General features: G+C 43.7%; 1 protein-coding gene across 18 annotated transcripts in view; it reads left to right on the plus strand.

Annotated features, from left to right (window-relative positions):
* LOC144978325 (uncharacterized) overlaps window positions 1-7500 on the plus strand; it is a 165986-nt gene that overhangs the window by 157342 nt on the left and 1144 nt on the right. For all 18 annotated transcript variants that reach the window (XM_078924208.1, XM_078924201.1, XM_078924200.1 and 15 more), the window contains one exon: window positions 5594-7500. This exon is cut by the window's right edge and continues 1144 nt beyond it. The gene's annotated coding sequence lies outside the window, so the exon portion shown is untranslated. The remainder of the gene's footprint in view (window positions 1-5593) is intronic.

Genomic DNA, 7500 nt, shown 5'->3' on the forward strand with positions numbered 1-7500 from the left:
ATAATAATAATAATAATAATGATAATAATAATAATAATAATAATAATAATAATAATAATAATAATAATAATAATAATAATAATAATAATAATAATAATAATAATAATAATAATACATGGCATTTATATAGTGCTTTACCCCGTTGTCACAGGTTCTAAGCGCTTTACAGTGATATAAAACAAAATATATTACGGGGAGACAAGTGTTGATGGGAAAGTAGTACGAATTCAATTAACAATAACAAAAAAAAAAGATAATTGTATAGCAACGTATGACGTAAAAAGATAAAACTTTAAACGCCATTTGTAAGTTGTCAACGAATCCGAGCATCTCACGTGGGGGACCGAAAATTAAAAAGATTGTTCACCTATTTTACGCAAGGTCTTAGGTTTGACAAGGATTGATTGGTCATTGCTTGGCTTCAAGTTTCTATTGGGGACATAGCTGTTTAGAAGGTATGTTATATAGGAGGGACTGTTAGTGCTCAATTAGTAGTAGACAACCGTACTAATCTTATAGGCAACTCTTTTTTTCCACAGGAAGCCAATGTAACTCACGGTTGCTTCTTATGGTTCACACTATTATGTTATGACGATCGACCCAATCAGCAAAGTCCGGCCCGCATTCGTGCACCGTCGCGAACCCGCCCGGTAGCATCGTCACAACACACCTTTCGACTAGATGCTCTGCCGTTTCGGGTTCTTGCCCACAGCGTGGACATAAAGGACAGGAAGTTAGACCCCACTGATGTAACGCACCGGCCGTTAGGCAGCTCCTCGACCGAAGCCGATTCGCAGCTACCCAGTGTCTCCTCTTACTGGTATCAAAGCCTGGCAACTTCTCACCAAGCTTAGAGGAGTGTAGGTCCCCGCCCCCACGAGGGATTGAATTCGTCCAAACCGACTTCCATCTCGTATGTGCAGCTCTGTCCGTAGTCAGGGATTCTGCGTACAAGGGTTGCCGGGACTTATTTCGGCTCGAAACGGGGGCACCGTTCATTATGCGCATGAGAGGGGTATCCCCATTCCCTCTCTCTTTGATCTTACTCAGCCAGTTTCCCGTAATGGTCTCCCTCCGGACATCGGGGGGCTGGATCGCTGCCATCACCGGGCCCCATTCTCTAGGGGTTGTTGCTAGCGTTCCCGACACTATGTGCATCGACTTGCGAAGTTTTACATCCACCTTCTCAACGTTTCTGCTTCTACCCCACACTGGAGCGCAATACTCCGCGGTGGAATAGCATAGTGCCAGGGCGGATGTTCTCAGGAGCGCTTGGCTAGCGCCCCAAGTCGATCCCGCCAGCTTCCTCAGAAGACTATTCCGCTTCTCTATCTTCCGGGCAACCCCTTCGAGATGAACCCGATAGGTAAGGCTGCGATCCAGCGTCACCCCTAGGTATTTTGGACGCGGCTCATATGGGAGTGGCTGGTCCCCGACTAGGACATTCAGTTTACGGGTGTGCCAACCACTGCATAAGTGAAATGCAGTGGCCACGGTTTTTGAAGTGTTCATCTTCAGGTACCACTTGTCAAAGTAGGATTTGAGTCTGGTGACGTCCTCGCTGAGTACGCTCTCGAGACGGGTCCACACTTTACTCTGAGTAACGAGTGCCCAGTCGTCTGCGTATCCCAGCCTCAGGGAGGAAGTGTTCGGCATATCGCTAATGTAAACGTTAAACAACATTGGCGCAAGTACCGACCCCTGAGGGACCCCATTCTTCAATTTCCTAACTTTGCTCGTGGCGTCTCCCAGCGCGACGTGGAATTGCCTTTCCCCTAAGATCGAAGAGAACAACTTCAAGGTCTTTTTGCATCTTATGATTTTTGCAAGTTTGAGCATTAACCCATCGCACCAGACCGTATCGTACGCCGCTGATAGGTCTATAAACACAGCACCTGTTTGCTGTTTTCTCTCGAACCCGTGCTCAATATGCTCTGTAAGGGCAATGACCTGCTCCGTGGTGCACCTCCCTTCCCTGAAGCCTGCCTGCTCAGGTGGCAGGGCAGCGTCTAGGACCGGCCCCCATCGGTTTAATAGAACACGCTCCAACAGTTTGTAAAGACAGCTCAGCAGCGATATGGGTCTGTAACTGTCTGCCTCCTTCGCCGGCTTCCCTGGCTTCAGGATGGCAACTATCTTCGCATGCTTCCACACTTGTGGAAGCTTTCCGTTTGCAAGGATGTCAGACATTGCCTCTGCTAGCCAGGCCCGTGCCCTGGGGCCCAGATGCGTCACCATATCGGGATATACACCATCTATCCCAGCTGCTTTGCCGTTCTTCACTTCGCTAATGGCTGCACCCACTTCTCGGGGACTGAACGGGGCCGTCCAGTCCGACTCCTCCGCAGGTAGCGAGTCCAAAATCGTACGGTACGCCTTGCGGACACCGCGCTCAAAAGCCTGATTAGGGACCCGCTTGCTACGGTTCTTAATATTCTTGGCAATTGTGTCTGCCTCGCATTCCGGTGCAGCCTTCGCGAAATTCCGATCTGGGTCCAATTTCTTTATCAAACGCCAAGCGTGGCGGCTGGAGTGTGTAAAGTCGAGACTTTCCACGGTCTCCTGCCACCGTTGCTTCCTTCCCTCTGCCAGAGACTGGAGTAGTCTATCGGCTGTGTCCTGGGACTGGGTCTGCTGGTACTCTCGGTACAGCTCTTCCGACTCTGCTGTCCAGCAAGGGGTGTAGAATTTCCGTTTGCCCCGTGGAATAGAGCGTTGAGCGCTCTTAACCAGTAGCCTACTAAATCTGGTTATATTCTTGGACTTGGGAGGAATGGCAGGGCAGACCTGCTCGATATAGGAACTGAATTCCTCCCAGTCAGCCTTCCTGAAATTCCATCTGCAAAGTGGGAGAGACTGCACCCTCGGTATTGTCACCCCAGCTGTGACAAGAACCGGCCTGTGCTGGCTATGCGGAAAGTCCCCGAGGACTGTCCGCTTCACCTGCAACGGTTCACCGTTCGCGCCTTTCGTTACGAGGGTGAGGTCTGGAGTATACTCCTTCTTATGGCGGGTACCCCGGAAGGTACCCTTGGCTGTAGGATCGTACACTAGGTGTAGATCATTACAGTCCATCCATGAGCGGAGTTGTCTTCCTGCCTCGTTGCAGTCTCGGTAGCCCCATTCGTGATGGTGGCTATTAAAGTCTCCCAGACAGATGGAAGGATGGCTGACCACCGGTACCGGTGGTGTAGTCCAAGTCGCTTTAGGTGGTTTGTAAATATTATGCAAACACAGTCCACCTACTTCCACGGAAATTCGGTTCACCCCATTGCTGTCCGTTACGCTCTCAATGACCCTTACCTTCGATGGCTCTTTAGCGTAAACGCTAACCCCTCCTTTGAGCCTCGAAGTGTCCTCGCGTTGGACCACCGTATAGCCTGGGATCTGGAATCGGGAAGATTGCGCGCCTGAATAAAGGTGGGTCTCCTGTAAAAGGAGGATATCAACGCAATGAACGGCCAGTAGCTTTGATAAAAGCTCATTTTTTGCCATACTCTGGCTCTCGACGTTCAGGGACAATATACGCGTCAGTTCGCCATCCCCGCCGTCGCATTTTCCAATCGGCAGGCCGCGAATCGATTGATGCATGGGACGTTTGCTTTTTTCTCGGACGTGCCGACGACCCGGGCGACACGAACGCGGTATTATTTGGCTAGGCGGCAGACCGCTTCGCCATTGACGGGACTGTTTGGGACTCGACATAAGGACAATAGTGTGGCGCCCGGGATAGGGCTGCTATTCGGGCACCGGGTTTGGATCAAATTTAGTCACACACCGGGGCGAGCAGCTCATGTGGCTCGTTGGCTCGATACCCGGGATGGTCTCGTGACGGTCGACCGGGATTTACACCTTTGCCCTCCCGTGTGCCTCAAGCCCCCTCACCAACTGCAAGGTAAAGATCCACTCTCGCACGGTGAAGGAGAGTTGCTGACGGGTATTTTAGTTATTGCGTACAATGAGTCCTACCGCCGTAGCCATCGTTAAGTTATAGATAGTTCGAAGATGACGTCACTCAGGCCTTTGTTATTGTTTTTGCCATCCGCGTTTGTGAGTTGTTCTCACTAAACTGTATTAACCAGACTATAAACGTTCATGGTTACCCAGAGTTTGTGTGTTGGTCCGTTATACTTCCGGAAGGCAATGTTGTGAACTCCTTGGCCAAGCGCATTCTATCTATACCCTGACACAAACCCAAAAAGACTGGCATTTTGACGTCATAATTTGGTTTTTGCACCGCTTAGTGAGTTGTCGTTACGGAAACAAGTGGCCCCATTAGTTGAACTATTGAATACAACTCACGATTTGTTTTCTTTTGTGGCCAAAGAAGACTGGCATTTTGACGTCATTTTTTGGTCAGTGTCAGCGTAGCCATCGTTATGTTATAACCTGACACTGAAATCCAAAAGGACTGGCAGTTTGACGTCATTATTTGGTTTTTGCACCGCCTAGTGAGTTGTCGTTAGTAGTGCTCATGGAAACAAGTTATTTCATTGGTTGAACTACTGAATACAACTCACGATTTGTTTTCTTTTGTGGCCAAAGAAGACTGGCATTTTGACGTCATTTTTTGGTCAGTGTCAGGCCATAACTTTACGAAGGCCACGGTGTCAGGCTATAACTTAACGATGGCTACGGTCTGACTGCGTTATGTTGAGCAACATGAAGTGTAGTCATTTGTCTTTAGCTAAATTCGCCCAGAGGGAGTTACAATAGTCAATTTGGATAAATAAAAGCAAGGGAATTAATTAAAAGTTCTGCTTTATGCTTAGGTATTAAATGACAAAGTTTGCTTATTTTTTACCATTACTATATGTACATAGATTGTATGGTTTTGTTCACGTAGCTTGTCATGGAAAGATCTTTATCAATGCTGACGCCAAGGTTTTTTTTGCTTTATTTGGAAATTCTGTTGTACTGTTTCCGAGAGTAATAGGTGATTTATTTGCCTGTTTAAGGATACTCGGCATCCCACACATTAAGATCTCAGTTTTTAATTTCAACTTGTTAGGGAGGGAGAGATAAATAGATAGATAAATAGATAGATAGATAGATAGATAGATAGATAGATAGATAGATAAATAGATAAATAGATAGATAGATAGATAGATAGATAGATAGATAGATAGATAGTTAGTTAGATATATAGATACGGAGGTAACGTAAACAATTGTAGAATGGGAGGTAACTTTGTAATTAATCCTTAAAATTGTTGTTTTGCCCCTTGTTTCCTGATCCATCTATATATTTATCTATCTATCTATCTATCTATCTATATATATATATATATATATATATATATATATATATATATTTGTCTATCTTTATATCTATCTATCTATCTATATATCTATCTATCTATCTACGTCTCCCTCTCTAATTTATTCATGTTTGCATCATTCCTGAGCACATTTACAACGCACTCGTCTATACCATTACCACTATTATCATTATTCATTATCATCATCATCATCATCATCATCATCATCATCATCATCATCATCTTCATTGTCTTCGCTATATTCTATTTAATCTTTTGTCTTTTGCCTCTATATACATATTAATGTATTATCTTGTGTTTGACATTTTACAGATTTATTATCATAACTGGGACATAGTGAGAACACCAAGAATGATTTGCCACCACAGATACCAAGCAGTCGAGTGTCCCAGATTTCGAGACAAAACGGTCTGATTCACAGAAAAAGCGCTCTCTGGACCATCAATGAAATCAACAATTTTTTTTCTCAGTTTTAAAGATCTGTTTCTTATATCTACAACAAAAAAAATAAATAAATAAAACACCAAAAATCCCCCACAAAAATCCATATCTAGTTTTAGTTATGTATTAGTAGGAAGTGACTGTTTCGCTTTTATATGATAATAGATTTTACATTTGATTTTTAAATTTAAAGGCCAAGGACAAAAAAGTACGCATCAAATATAAACAACTATGTGTTTCGTGTTACTAGAAATTTACTCCAAAATATCAACATGACTGTATTCTGTGTGTGTGTGTGTGTGTGTGTGTGTGATGTGTGTGTGTGCGTGTGTGTGTATGGCGGGAAAGGGGGGGGGGGCTTGTCACTAAAAATACAAAGATACAGAGAAACTTAACATATTCTTATTATCAGTTCATCTCGTGGAGAAGAGGGCCTTGAAAACATTCTCTCCTGGCTTTCCTGTCGTCTGCAGCAGTAATTGCCTCCCTCAATGATATACAACTTTAAGCAATCATTTTGGCCAGAAAATTCGTCCTTCAAATATAGATCGATTCAATTGACGATCATCTTGTCAAAAACTCTCAAACCTGGGACTTTGCCAGGATGAGCGTCATTCAAATCGATCGATATTTTAAGGACGAGTTTTAACCCTCTCCTTACCAATTGTAGGAAGATCGTCACATTCGTAACGATACAACCAACATTTTTCTTATTCAAATTTCTTTTGTACATCATAAAATTTAAAGAAAATGAACAGTGTGTTGTAGAGCATGTTTTGCTAAAGAAATTATGTATGGCAATTACTTTAATGCTATTATGTCTGAGTGATTAAAAATCCATATTTGTGTTAGTTGGGTGTAAAGTTTTGGGGAAAATCCTGAAAATGGTTGTTAAGGAGAGAGTTAAGGCCAAATTTTTAACTAGGCGTCTTTCCAGAGCACGACAGTTAAGTGATTAGTTCTCAACTGTCCTCCTACATCTATGTTTCTCTCAGGATTCTTCTCTTCTCCTTACTATCGAGTGCACGTGTTAGTGCTACGAGTGGCTAGCTATTGTTTGGCATTTATGAGGCAGTAGGATGAGCTACAAGAAAACAATCTAAAAAAAAGGCGAGCTTTTATATAGCGCAATATCCACTTAACGTGCTCAAAGCACTTTCCAAGAGGTCCATAGACAACAGCAACACTTAACGTGTAGGACGAGACGTGACTCTTGTAAAGCGATATTACATTTGATTTCGGACAGAGACAACGCTGTTACGGCGGTAACGGCCAGGTACTCATTTTACACCCGAGTACGGCGAGAGAATGAAGGTAAAGCACCTTTTCCAACGACGTATTTATGCGCCTCGAGGGATTGGAAACAGTACCTTCCAATCTGAAGGCGAGTGTCGTACCACTAGACAACGTAACCGCAGAATCTAAAAATTACTTACTTGCTAAAATTCAAGCTACTGTTATACTTAATTTCTTGCAATCATATCTTTAGAATACAGAACGGGTTCTTGATTATAGCGTAAAATAAGTTTTTAAGGAGCGCTGCGCAGTAGTGGGAAAGGTTCGAAAGTCCAAACGTATAATAGCAGGAATACCTTTTATTGTAGCCCTCAAATAAAATCACCATTAATGAAATTTATGTAAAATGTATTTCTTTTTTATTTCTTTTTACTGCTTGTCATCCTCGTCTTTTACTTTATATTGAGTAAATTGGAGGCTCTACGAGACGACTCCGTGATAAGTAGTTATGCGTCATATCTATTTAAAAAAACAGAGGGGTT

This window comes from Berghia stephanieae, chromosome 8, assembly GCF_034508935.2.
Source record: "Berghia stephanieae isolate SIO BIC M18660-M18661 chromosome 8, UCSD_Bste_1.3, whole genome shotgun sequence".
NCBI lineage: Eukaryota > Metazoa > Mollusca > Gastropoda > Nudibranchia > Aeolidiidae > Berghia > Berghia stephanieae.